The sequence below is a fragment of the Phalacrocorax carbo genome, chromosome 15, assembly GCF_963921805.1.
Source record: "Phalacrocorax carbo chromosome 15, bPhaCar2.1, whole genome shotgun sequence".
In the NCBI taxonomy this organism is placed as follows: domain Eukaryota; kingdom Metazoa; phylum Chordata; class Aves; order Suliformes; family Phalacrocoracidae; genus Phalacrocorax; species Phalacrocorax carbo.
Window position 1 is genome coordinate 5866665 of NC_087527.1, and position 6873 is coordinate 5873537.

A 6873-nucleotide genomic window follows, 5' to 3' on the forward strand; every position below is an offset into this window, starting at 1 on the left:
CTCCTCCCTGGCAGCTCTGCTCTCTGGCCCTGAGCAGCATTGTGCTCTGCTGGAGCACGACGGCCCCTTCCCAAGCAACTGTGCTAAAGCCAGCCTCTCTAAGGACTGTGCTGCCAACAGGTCCTTCCTATCCCTCTACCAGCCTCAGAAGCGACATGGTCTTCACTTGCTGGATGAGCCCCATGCTGTTGGGCTGCCACATGTGCCATGCAGGGGTCTCCACCCCTGCAGATCTGCTCACTACACAGCCCCTTGGCTGAGGTGCCTGGGGAGCAGGCACTGGGTGCACAGCCAGCTCCAAGCCATCGGGCAGCACAGCTGGCAGCAGCTTTCCTGTCTTTGGGGTGTGTGTGGGACCTGCAGACAACCTTAAATGGATGGTGGTGCAACTGGTTTGCTCCCCTGCCCCTCTGCCAGCAGCGGCACTGGGGCATCAGCACTGGATACCAGTGAACAGCTGGCAGCATTGATGCTGGGCTTCCTGCACAGAGCACTCAGCTGCAAAAACACACTGAGCTATGTTGATAAAGCAGCCCTGGATGCACAGCTCTCAGTATGTGCAGCAGCATTTAGCCTCTGCTCCTGCAGGTCTGCACTTCTCCTGGTTTCATTCACCCCAGGTAATGATCCAGCCACATCCTCACAGGCCCAGTGAAAAGGGCCAGTGCAGCAGGGAGCCCACAGACCTGCTGCACTCCATGCAGCACCCCCCAGGGCTCCCCATGGTGGTGAGGTGTGCGTGCCAAGTGCAGCCTAGGAGAAGCAGACCTCCTTATTCCCATGAAAGTGGAGCAAGGAGAGATTTACAAACGCCTGGAGTAGCACAGAGGCTCTGGCTCCAGGCCTGGCTCTGGGGGGAGCAGGGAGGGCTGCAGGCTGCTGTGCAGCATGTTGGCACCAGGCAGGTGAGGATGTGATCTCACCCGCTTGCAGAAATCACAGGGTGGCTGTCATGTGCCAGCACAGGTGGGCAGATTGCCCAGCAGATGGGACAAACCTGTGCCAGGGAGCAGGGGCCTGGGTGAGTGCAGGGGGGCTGGTCCCTGGGGGCTCCCCCAGCCAGGGGACAAGTGCAGCAAGGGGAGGAGGGTCAGGAGTCCTTTGGGTTCCCTTTGTAGATGCTGAACATAATGTTAAATACCAGTGATGGAATTTTATTGTGCCAGCATATGTCTGGGACTGGTCTGGCCCATGGGTTGGGGACACATGCCTGACTCAAGGGTGGTACAATGCAGGCCAGAGTAGGGACCCGGCCGCAGCACCAGGCAAGGAGAATTCAGTCTCTTCTGAGCCTGTGGCCTTTCCCCTGGGCATGGCAGCAGAGACGAGTACAGGGGCAGGCACTACCCTGCTGTCCTGCCAGTGCCACCCTGGCAGTGCAGACCCGCAGGCAGCGCAAGGCTGCACGGCTGCACAGGCTGCCGGAGTCCTGACAGTGGGGAGAGGAGGGTCCCAGGACTCCTCTCTCCTCCCTCCTTCCTCCAGCTTCAGTAGCACATGGGAGCTTTCCCAACCTTGTTCCTCCTCTCCTGGGAACACCTGACACCCAGAGACCCGTGTTGCTCCTGCTCTCCCCACACCCAACACTTTGTGACCACTCCCAAGGTCACAAATCATCTGGACCTGGCTGGTCCCATCTCCCTGAGGAAGCCAGGGAGTGGGGACCTGCCACTCCAGGGGGATGCTTGGGTCAGGTACCCACCCCTGGCTGACAAAAGCAGCTGGACATGCTCAGGGAGGAGGGAGAGGAGGAGGATAGCTCTTGGCTTCACTGCACCATACTGTTTGCCCACAGCAAGCACATGTGTAGCCTGACACTGCCACTCCTCTGTGTGCCAATACCAGGGCAGCTCCCACAGAGCACCGTGCTATTATAAACAGTGACATCATGCTGGCCGAGTTTTGGGGCTCTCAGACTCACTTCCCAGGGCACCCCATGGCAGAGGGCCCTGACAGTGCCCAGCTCCTGGGCAGGGGAGAAGCTCTTCCAACTTGCTGGGGCTGCAGGAACAGCAGGGCTGTCTGTGCCTCCTCCTCCTCCTCTCCCACCTGGAGATTGCACCCTTGGGTGTGAGGATGAGCCAAGATCTTCCTGGACAGCAGGTCCCCGGGCACCAAGTAGCTGGGTTAGTGCTGAGACTGGCACGAAGACAGGCCAGAGCAGCAGGACCTGGGGATGGATGCAGGGCTGTTCCCCTGTGGAGAAGTGGCAGGACCTGTGGGTGGGTGCACCCACCAGAGACGTGCAGGGCAAGGGATGGGTGAAGGGCTTCCCCCAGCTCTCCCTCTGGGGTGTGGATGGAGGCTGGGTAGGGCAGGGTGAATGGCTGGGGGTGGATGCACAGGAGGGTGTCAGTGAAGTAGTGGTACAAGCAGTGCAGCTGGAGGCGGGAGAGGGCAGCAGCGTGGCAGCTCTGCTGTGGCCAGACCAGCCATAGGTACCATCGACCTGCACAAAACTGGTGAACTGGTGCCATTTGCTTAGGACAAGGCACTCGTGCCTAAGCACATGTCCCCATTTCTCAGGCATGACTCATGTCCTGCTGGGAGCCAGGGCAGGATCAGGTGTGATGGATTCCTCACATCCTGCTGCTGGCACAGGCACCGGGCAGCCTCCTGCCTGCCCTGGGGGAGCTGCATCACCGGGGATGGGAAGAAGCCATGTGACAAGGAAGGTCCCACTTCTGGGGCACCACACTGCCTGAGGAGGAGCAATGCTGCTGTGGGCACTGAGAACTCCACCTGTAATGCCTGGCTGGCACATATGGGAACCAGCACACAGAAAACATGCACCGCCTCTCTATGAGCTAGAAGCTATTTGCCCCAAGTGTGGATCTCCAGGGATGGATCTCTGTTGTGTCTCTACCTGCTTGCAAGAATGAGAATGGGCAGGTTTGTGCATCTGTCTCCAGGCTCTGGTCTGTCTGCCTATGCTGCCCGCAGAGGGATGGGCACCCCGGCCTAAGGCTGGGTGTGCATGGCAGACGGCTGCAGCGTGCTGTGGACTGAGGGCATGCTGAGCATCGCTGCACATTGGACATCTTGCTGTGCCAGGGGCCTGACTCTGCACGGGTCCCACGCTGCAAACAGGAGAAATTGCTGGCAAGTGCCCGGGGGGCTCAGCCTGCACAGGGCACACACCCGCACTCCTTGGCGGGAGCCTCTTGCAGAGGAAGGATCCTGCACTGCACGTGTAGGTACTGGATCAGCCAGCATGCTTTCTCTGTCTGCACCGTGCCCACCCTGGTCCAGCTCGTGTCCTGCTTGCGGGGGCTGCAGCGCCAGGCACTGAGCTCCTGCCCTGCCACAGCCTTGTCTAGCAGGAGTTAAACCCCAGATGAGTGAATCCATTGCCTGGATTTTTCCCTCTGCTGACCTTTGGCCCTTGTCCTGCGTGGAGTCCCCCGGGGATCCTGTGAAGCAATCACAGCCTGTCCCGCTCCCTGCCCTGCCAAAGGAGCCAGCAAAGAGCCCAGGAGGACTGTGTGGACCCCTCTGCCAGGGTCTGTACTGCTACACGATGTCCACCATGGGAGCCCAGATCTGCTCCTGCTGTAGTGCCTGTGACACTGCCTGTTCCTCCCTGGCGACCTCTTCGCCATGAATCCACCATTCCTATGGTCCCAGGAAGAAGAGGAGAGGGAAACACCATCAGTCTCCAGCATTGCAGGAGCCCAGCAGCCCAGGGACAGACCACAGTGCTGCACAACACCCTGCACCGCAGGACGTGGCCACAGGCAGGACATCATGTCCATAGGGAGCAGAGGGAGCTCAGAGGCAGAGGCTGGAGCAGAACTGGCATCTGCTCAGGACACAGCCCCCGAGGTTGCAGCCTACTCCCTGGCAGTGGGCCTGGGGGACTGGAGTGCTTGAGAATGGTAAGGGCTTTGCTGTCAGCATCTCCAGCACCGACAGGGCTGCCAGCCTGTGAGGAAGAGTGGGCACCTACTTTCCCTGCTGTACGCTGGCATTTCAAGATGGATCTGCCATTTCAAGATGGTAACACACATGCCTAGACTGAGCACATAGTCCCTGTCCTGGCTGCACAGCTGCCGCTGCGGGGTGCCCGCAGAGGCACTCTGTGGCCTTGCTCCTTGCAGCAGTGGCATCTGAGCTTGCCATTGAGCTGCAACCCTGCACAGCTGCTGGGCTGCAGAGCTTCCAAATGTCACTTGTCTGCCTTTCCTCCTTCCTCTGAGGGCTTGTAACCCTCCCAAAGTACAGGGGAACTGACCCCTAGAGCTGTGTCACCCTGCTGTGCTTTGCAACTAGAGCAGCTGTAGGAACCAGTGCCCAGGGAGACCATAGCTCCTGGCCATTTCAAAAGCTCCACTTGGAGCTGGAAAGAAAGACCTTGGTGCTTTCAGACCAGAGGGAGGCTCCAGCTCGACTGCAGCTCTGGGAGCTTGCATGAAGCCCTGGCTGTATGTGATGGCAAAGAAGGCTGCTTCAGAATTTCCACAGGCAGGACATTCCTAAGAGGTGACCCGTCCCTCCCCAGCATCCCCCCCCCTCCCCCCTGCTGCCTTTCCAATTTCTTTGTCACACTCAGTGAACACAGCTATTTTTTCCCTTTTTGGGACACCTCTACAGCCCATAAATCACAATATGGAGATCTGCTGTGGCCAAGAAAGGAAGGATTTGGAAAAATGATGGGGGTTCAGGAAAGACGCCACTCCTGGTAACTTACCCCTAAAACGTAGGCTTCAGACACCCCCAAGCATGCCAGCCCTTCCAGGGGCTTCCCAGAAGACCTCACAGGAGCCACCTGCAAGGACCTTGCCTGTCAGTTAGGGTTTTTGGCCATCAGGATGCTGATGGGGAGCCAAGGAATCAGTTTTTCAGACTGCCCTAAAAACTGGCTTCATCCACAAGCTGTGTGTCAAGAACAGGATGACCTTTCTTGCAGGGATGGATTTGGGGAAGGTCCTCAGGGTCACTGAGACTAGAGGAGAGACAGAAAAGGGGTACCACTCTGTCACAAGCAAGGACAAACAGTCCTGGGCAGAGGCAGCCAAACCCTCTGGACTCCCCAAGTCCTCTCTGCAAGAAAGGTCATCCTGTTCTTGACACAGCAACGTTGACCGAGCAACAAGGTACAACTTCTCTTCCAGGGCTGGGGGAGCTGGGGACAAACCTGCTCCTGTGAACAGCCCCAGAGGGGCTGCAGGCAGGTGCGAAGCCCAGGCACAGCCCCTTGTGCCTCGTTGCTCGGTGGCTGCTCTCTTGTGGGCCCATGACAGCGTGGAAACAGCATCACAGGCACCAGTGCCACATTGCTCCATGAAGTCTGGAAGCTGTAATGTTATGGCAAACTTGTAAGAGATCAGTCCTGGTATCTGTGAATGAGCCAAATCATGTGCTGACAAAGGGCTGTCAGGTGTGCTGTACCCAGTGAGTCATGTCCTGCCACTCGGTGCAAGGCTTGGCTGTGTGCCACATCTCCAGGTGCCTGCCGGTTGGTGATGGCTGACCCATGCTCCAGGACCGTCATGTACTTACAGACCAAGAGGATGAGCCTTGCTTTGCTGTTCTCTGGTGTCAGCTCTGGTTGCTTCAGCACCTGTTCCAGCCCCAGCCCCTTCTGTCTCATTTGCCATGTGAACTATTTCAAGACCAGGCTCTTCTCTGATCATAGTTTCTCCTTATATTCTCTTGACACTCCACTGGGACACTCACAAGGAATTAAGAAAACTTGGCGAAATATTTCTGTGTGCATGTGCTCTTGGGGGCCTCTCCTCCCCAGGACCATCCTTCCCCCCTCCTGCAGCTCAGTGCTGTGTCCTCTTGCACTACCTGAGTCTCGCCGGCTCACTACGAAGAGACATTTCTTGGCAAGGCTGGACCTTCTGTGTGCAAAACATCAAATGTTTTCCTAGTTGTAATAAATCTGACTAGTTACCATTCTTTTCCATTATTTTTATAGTTGTTCATAGACTTTTCTCTGATGCATAGCTGGCTTGACTACTAACATCCTTCTGTTCCCCTCCTTTCTTTGCACAAGCTCAAATACAAAAGCTGCAGGTTGGAGACCATCTGTGCAGGGAGTAATAGTCTTGCACCAGGGTTGGCTTCATTTAATCTCTTCTGGTCTAGACAGCTTATATAAGAAAGAACTGAACAGCTGCCTGGTCAGGAGTCTTCCCTGCCCAGCTGTGACTCTGCCAAGTCTTGCACTGGACTCATAATCCTTGTCGGTATGTCTAGTCTGCTGCAGCCAGGCTGAGCTACGTTGCATTAAAATGCCCTGTCCACACACAAAAAGATGGCTAGCACAGCATTTGGCATTCATATGTGGTCTCAAATTCACTTTGGAGACAGAAGATTAATTTATCTACTGCAAAGCCAGTATGAACATGTCCTTATCCCACAGCAAATGTTCCCATCAGCACTCCATGTTGCTCTGCTGGCTCCCTGCTCCCTATGATGTGCCTTCCTACCCTTTCCTTTTCTGGGGGTCATTCTTGTAAGTCGCAACTTCAGTCACTAAATTGGGGTCATCTGCAGCTCCATTGTGCGTGGAGGTCACAAACCAGCGCTGTACTCGTGACTCAGTTACAGATGAATATTGCGTCCCAATCCAACAGAGGATCCTTCAGTGACTGCTGAGCTCCTGCTTCAGTTACCCAGGTTGCAAACAACTCAGATGCAGACGAGAACCTGAATTCTTTGCTACCACTACACCGAGTGTGGCTGCACCCAGCTGCCAGTGCCCCCATGGCACAGCATCTAGCTGCGTGCCCTCCGGCTGAGCCAGTGACATGGACATTGGCTGCAGAGTGCATCTAGCAGCCCTGAGCCTGGCCGTGCTGTGGGGGCTTAGACCCTGCCCTGGCCAGACCCCCTGGCCTTCCTGCTCTTGAGCTAATATCT